This window comes from Elgaria multicarinata, chromosome 1 (genome assembly GCF_023053635.1).
Source record: "Elgaria multicarinata webbii isolate HBS135686 ecotype San Diego chromosome 1, rElgMul1.1.pri, whole genome shotgun sequence".
NCBI classification, from domain to species: domain Eukaryota; kingdom Metazoa; phylum Chordata; class Lepidosauria; order Squamata; family Anguidae; genus Elgaria; species Elgaria multicarinata.
The window spans coordinates 121980525-121987367 of NC_086171.1; the positions used below are offsets into that span (position 1 = coordinate 121980525).

Here is a 6843-nt window from a genome sequence, read left to right on the forward strand (position 1 = left end):
AGGATTCACATTTTCATTTGGAAAAAAAGTGCTGCACAAAACCATTTTTTGTGAAGGATGTTTCGGGTGTGAATTGGCATGCGAAGATCTCTAGAACATTTCAGGATTGAACTAGTGAACCACCGCACCCACTGTGCAACTGAGTTTTCAATTCTGCATTGTAGGCGAATCAGAAATGTAATAGATATTTCTCCTAAATTATATCTCCCATGCTTTTTGCACAAGGGAAGAAATTCTGAAGTGCACCCTCATTCATGTCCCCCCCCCCCCCATTCCAACATCCAAGTCCAAAAAAGCAAACCTAGCAGGGCTGACAGACTCATGCTGCAGAAGCCAGCAACCTGTACACATTGCGAAACCCGTGAACCTGGACCCATATTCCCCCCTCCCATACACAGATTACTGTACCTTTAAGAGTCAGACAGACCATTCAACAGGTGCAGTTATTCCTAACAAGGCGATGCAGGACAGGAAAAGTTTTACCAGGTGACTATCTGCCAGCAGTTCAATGCTTAAAAGCACAGGGGCCTTCCCAGAAGGGAGAACGAACTTAGGTACATTTGGATGTTTTAAGGCAGCTGACCTCTGAACGTTCTTCTTACTTCTGCCTCCTGAGCTCTTCTTAGCACTTCACCGGCTTTTTCTTTGGAGAGATGAAATGAAAGCATTTGGGCTTTTTACACCCGAGCTGCCTTCCTGACTGGTTGGCTATGAGGCGGGAGCCTCAGGCTGGTGGCTGCGGTAGATGTGCAACTGCAGCAGGCGTGCCTAAACGACGTCCCAGTTCGGCAAAGTTCGCCACCGCCTCTGACAGCTGCCCCAGTTTAAAAACACTCAAGGTTGTGGATACACTAGTGCAGCCAACCTCCAATCCCTCTGCTGGTCAATATGCGCCATTACATTTGTTGCGAGAGCTAAACCCTTTGTTGTGGCTGATAACATTTGCCAAATTATTATTATTATTAATCCTTCTCTCCATGTTGGGAACTGTTAAGACACAGAGCCTCAACATTTTCCTTAGTCTGAAAAGGGCTGGAGTTGCTTCCTTCCCACTCTCATTCACATGGAGGCTGCCGACATAAAAAATGAAAGAAAGCCTTGTTTAAGTGAATATTGTTGAGAAAGGGAGAATAGAATAAAGAATTACGATTTTTATTTGTTCGGCTGTACAGCTGGCCACATAAAATATATCAGAAAAGACAGCCAGTCTTAAAGCTTGCATGTTGTCTCCTGGCTGTAGGTAAGGTTTTACATTAAAATTACAAAGGTGAAACATGTCAGAACCAACTTAAAAGGATGCAGACAATAAAGAGTGGGTTTTTTTTGCTGGCATTTACTGTTTAAAATATTAATTGGAATGGTCACAGATCTTGTCAACTCATTTAAAATTTGTGTTCTGTTGCTTGTTACAAAGAGGATTCCTACTATGTGACCACCTGGTAGTCCCAGGTGGATCCCTGCACAAACGTCAGCACACGAATTGTCTGTAAATTAGGCTCTAAATTTATGTATGTATTTATTTATTTATTTATTATTTCTATACTGCCCAATAGCCAACGCTCTTTGGGTGCTTGATGAAAGATTAAAGCCTTAAAAATACAATATAAAACAAACAATCATCAATAAAAAAATCCCAGAAGATTCCCAACTATCATCATGAACCACCATGATCTTTGAACACTCAGATAGTCTGTGGATACTTCCAGACAGAGGGCTCTTAGTGCTACCAATCAGAAGGTATTGTGCCGCTATAGTCTTTTCTTCCTTAACAAATTTTCTGCAGTGAGAAAAAAGACAGAAGGGGTAGGAAAACGTGGGGAGGGTTACGGGTTGAAGGCATCACCATCTAGACCCCTGTAAAATTCTTTGAAAGAAGCTGGGCAATAGTGTGATAAAAGCCTAATCTAGAAGCATCCTGAATGATAAGGTAAGTCCTGAATGAACACTGACAGAGGCTTCCTGGTTTATTTAGACATTCCCATTGGCAGGAATAGCCAAGTGGGAGCAATGAAGCAGTGCGCACTAACACACTTGTTCGAGATAGATGCTTTCAGTTGTGTGTAATCATAGAATCATAGAACAGCAGAGTTGGAAGGGGCCTACAAGGCCATCGAGTCCAACCCCCTGCTCAATGCAGGAATCCACCCTAAAGCATCCCTGACAGATTGTTGTCCAGCTGCCTCTTGAAGGCCTCTAGTGTGGGAGAGCCCACAACCTCCCTAGGTAACTGATTCCATTGTTATAGTGCTCTAACAGTCAGGACGTTTTTCCTGATTTCCAGCTGGAATCTGGCTTCCATTAACTTGAGCCCGTTATTCCGTGTCCTGCACTCTGGGAGGATCGAGAAGAGATCCTGGCCCTCCTCTGTGTGACAACCTTTTAAGTATTTGAAGAGTGCTATCATGTCTCCCCTCAATCTGCAGCCTATATATTTTATTGTTGATCTGTTTTATTGATGTATTTTTTAATTTGTTGTTCTTTTTGTAAGTTGCCCTGAGAACTTGGTGATAAGGTGGCATATAAATTTTTGTATACTTTTGCGCCAATTTTTTGTATACTTTTAATGTCTACTATTTTTAATTGTTGTAAACCGCCCAGAGAGCTTCGGCTGGGGGGCGGTATATAAATGTAATAAAATAAATAAATAAATAAATAAATAAATAAATGCCTAAAATGATTTATTAGCTTTCAATTTGTCAATAAGACTGAGAACCATCTTTTGTCACCTCTATTTGCCTCAGTTCATCAGATTCTCTTCCTAAAAACATCACTCCAGGTATCTGTCCTATACATTCTGGAATGAAGACAGGTGAAAAGAATTCACTCAACTTCTCTGCAACCTCATCTTCTTTAGTACTCCATTATCATCCAACAATCCAACTGCTTCCCTCGTTGCTTTCCTGCTTTTGATAGATTTAAGGCATAATCTTGTGCATGCTGCCTGGGTAATACTGGGAGTTGTAGGACTTTTCTCTGTCTAAACTTGCGTAGGATTGAGACTTCCCTTCAGAAAGCCCAAATACAGAGAGCTTACCAAATTCCTAAAAACTCTTAAACTATAAGTGGTAGCTTTGAAATCATGCAGTCTTTCACATGAAAAAGAGAACAGTGAGAAATTCCTTTTAAAACAACACAGCTAAATGTCCAAATATAAGTTTATTTAGTGGGTAAAACAGTAACAAGAGGGGGATGAGACAGGGAAGGCAACAATCACACACATACACAGAATTCCAAATAAAAATTTAAAAAGTCAGTCTAGACACATTACCTACTGGAGTAGAGTTTTGGGCCCTAGAGCATATGCCAGATTTATTGCAGAGAAGACGATCTCTGCAATAATGTGTGTGAGAGAGAGAAGGAGGGAAAGGATGGAGAGAGATAGCATTTTGCTCCCAGTTAGATGGCGTATAGGAAAGCTCTAGAACGACTGAGGGGATTTTTTTAAAGGGGATCTCCAGTCACTAAAAGCCAGCCCCACTGCAGGGACCAATGAGTGGTTAGTCCAATACCATGATAGCCCCCACTTCTGATGTCAGTGGTCTATCCAGCAAATCAGAAAATTACCTAGTGGCTGGACCCACCTTCTTCATGACAGTAACTTACAACTCAAAAGCCCAAGGTGGTTGGAACCAGTCAGCATATTCAAGAAAAGGAATTAAGGTTTTGTTCACATTTTCGAAGATAAAAAAGTGAGTTAAGGCTAGATAAGTCAGGTTTCTCAGCAGGGTGCCAACTGGCCAGATGCTCTAGGAGACATGATGGATCTATGAGCTCCCTCATAGTGTTGTTATCACACACTCGTCATTACTAGTATGTGGATTTGCAGCGCAGTACGCACATGGCGTTGTCCCTCCTCATCTCACCCCTTCCCACCCACCCTTGTTGAGTTTTATTTTGATGCAGAGAAAATCTGGATTATTTTCCCCTCTCGTTTTTTCCTTTGTTGAGTGTGTGTGCTAATGGAGTCTTGATGATGAAAGGGGAATTCTCCTCCTACAGCATGGTCAGCATAGAGACTTTTTAGTCAGTTGAATGGACTTTTTAGTGCTCCAACTGTGCGCCCCTCATTGCCTGCCGAAATGGAGCCCAGGTGAAACCTTTAATTGCTAGATAACAAAGCCAGAGCGAGGGGGGGAAGAGCCCATGTCCATTAGAGTACCACAACCAATGAACTGGAGGAGGAAGGAGAAGGGGCAGGGTGGAATGGAAGAGCAAATAAGCGAAAACCCACGTGAAAGGGACCATGTGCAAGGGAGCCCTTGCAGCGCTTATGAAATGGAGGTAAAAAACTCAGACAAACCGGGGGGGGGGGGGAGGTGTGATGGATCCCTATATCAGAAGTTGGGTTGTTACAAAATGCTTTTTTTGCATCTCTTATTGGGTGTCATCAGACAGGCATTTTATCAAATGCTCGTTACTGCCCACTCACGGTTTTTCACATGTCCTTTTGACAACGATGTCCACCTCCTGTGTGTCTCCTGCCCCTTCTAATCTTTTTTCCATGACAAGATGGAACCTGGTAAATCCAACTTATTTATTTAAAGCAAAACTTGCCGCTATTTCCTGCTGTATGCAGGAAAAGCAGCGGAATAAAAATGTCCACTGAATGGTCATTGCTGATTACTTGTCGCTATTGCAGGACAGCAGCAGGAGGCCATAGTAATGGTAGGGAAATGTGATCCTCCTCACCGCCCTCTGATGACACTCATTGTCTGCTGCTTGCATCTCCTTTGTGGAAGTTTGTGCTCCCTTTTATTTTCATTTGGGCAAGACTTCATTTTCTCAAGGAAGTCTTCTTTTCTCTAATAGCTTCCTTGACATTGCTTGTTCACCATGGTGGTGACTTCTTGGACACGGTGCTATCTTTCCTAACCTGTGGTATACATTCTGAGCTTCTATCATGGTGGTTTTGAGTAACCTCTAAGAATGGAAAGGGCCAATCAACAAAGCGTAACTGGGAAACATCCCAAAAGCTCATGGCAGACACAATAAACATGGTATAACACCCTTGGCTGTGACATCTGTGGCACAGGCAGTAAGAACACTGAAGCCAAGAGGCCCCAGCCATTCCTGCACACAGGGGTTAAAATCCCCTCACATTACTCATACACAATAAAGAAACACTCTTTTGTCTGACTGATGTTCAGGGAAGGAAAAGCAGGTACTCCAAAAGACAATTCAGGAAGCTCCATATCTGCTTGGGCAGCAGGCATACTGTCTTAAAATAGACAGGCCAACTTAGCTCATCGAAAAAGAATGAAGCTGGGAAACAAGTGCCAACCCATGAAGCCATTCACATACATCAGAACTGGTGTAGTTGAATAAGGAAGTCTGGATGAATCCTACATGCCTGGGATCCCCAACTTTTCAGCCCAACTGTTAAAAGGATCTACAATGACATGTGTAAATGCAGGGCCAATCAAGGTGTGAGACATCGCTAAGTAGACCAGTCATCTGACTAGCAGCCTCTTGCGGAATTAGGTTTTCCTTTTGTTGCATCTGGCCTTACCTCCTGTCTGCCCCACAGCCTTGTTTGTTTGTTTAATTGCCCCTCATCTCCAGAACTATCAGTCTTACCAACAGCTGCTACTACATTTCTGAAGGTGCTTCCAGGGCCTAATACTTACCTCATAAGGAACAGTGATGAAACCGTTTCCAGTTAGTTTCAGAACTGTAAATAATAATGGTAAAGTCAAAACATTCATTTATTATTTTTACAAAGGAAATTCAATTAAAAAAGCAGTTTCCAACCTCCAATATTCTCACTTCCATATGTCAAATGTTCCCTTATATTAACAATAAAGGACTTCTGCAACCTTGCATTATTTAGAGTTTTCAGGTTTTTAACCCCATAAATCTGGAAAACAAACATCACGGTGTTCACTTTGATAGCAATGAAACCTGGAAAAGGATTTGCATTGTGATGATCTTTGCAAGTACGTTTCAAGGCACCAAATTAAGTGACCATCCAAAGCGCAGGAAACTGTATTTATTCAGTACTGTGGGTGGGACCAAGAAGTAGCCCATGAGTTTCTTCTGCACCTCTTTGTACATCTAGATCCGTTTTTCTTCTCCTGTACAGGAGAGTTGGCCTTACTGCTAGCCAAAAGGAAGATGACCTTGTCAAATCTAGCCAGGGTGCTCCCTGAAAACATCTGATCACTATTTTCAACATATTGTGGAATTATCACACAAACGGTTTATACCACTCCTTTAATTTGACTTTCACTTCTCCTTTTCTCACTTCTCCTTTGTCTTGTCAACCAACCAAGGAACAACTTTATGGGCCATTTGTAGATAGAAATTAACATATCAGAAAACGCTCTCCTTTTACCAGAGCCTGGCCTCCCATAACACATGGGAATAACGTATCCCTGGAAATAGGCCTCATTGAAAACGATGGGACTTACTTCTGAGTAAACATTCATAGGATTTTTCTGCATGTGATCTCTCACCCTCACCCTTTGAAGGTTCTCCCCTTTGTTATTTTGGCGTCCAAAGGAACAGTAGTAACGATTAGCGCAGGACTAGTAGAAACTTTTCAATTTGCGGAGAGCAGTACCCAGGCACGCAAGGGTACAATGTACATTGATGGTGCTATATATGTACATATAATAATAATAATAATAATAATAATAATAATAATAATAATAATAATAATAATAATAATACAATGACAGAGAAAAGACGCAAAATGCCTCCGAACGGGAAGCCTTTTGGAGCCACTGTGTCGAATCTGACACAGGAAGAGGAGGTACGAGCTGTCTTGGAAGTGGCAAAGCTGGGTTGCTACGCCTGCTTCTTCTTTCCTAATTAATTCTCTTTTCCCTCCTTGCTTAACGA

General features: G+C 42.0%; 1 protein-coding gene across 1 annotated transcript in view; it reads right to left on the reverse strand.

The window, feature by feature from the left end:
- The window catches only part of LOC134392889 (putative ferric-chelate reductase 1), a 30617-nt gene extending 29908 nt beyond the window's left edge, over positions 1–709 (reverse strand). The window contains exon 1 of the mRNA XM_063117637.1: positions 409–709. The gene's annotated coding sequence lies outside the window, so the exon portion shown is untranslated. The remainder of the gene's footprint in view (positions 1–408) is intronic.
- Between the last annotated feature and the right edge of the window lie 6134 nt (positions 710–6843).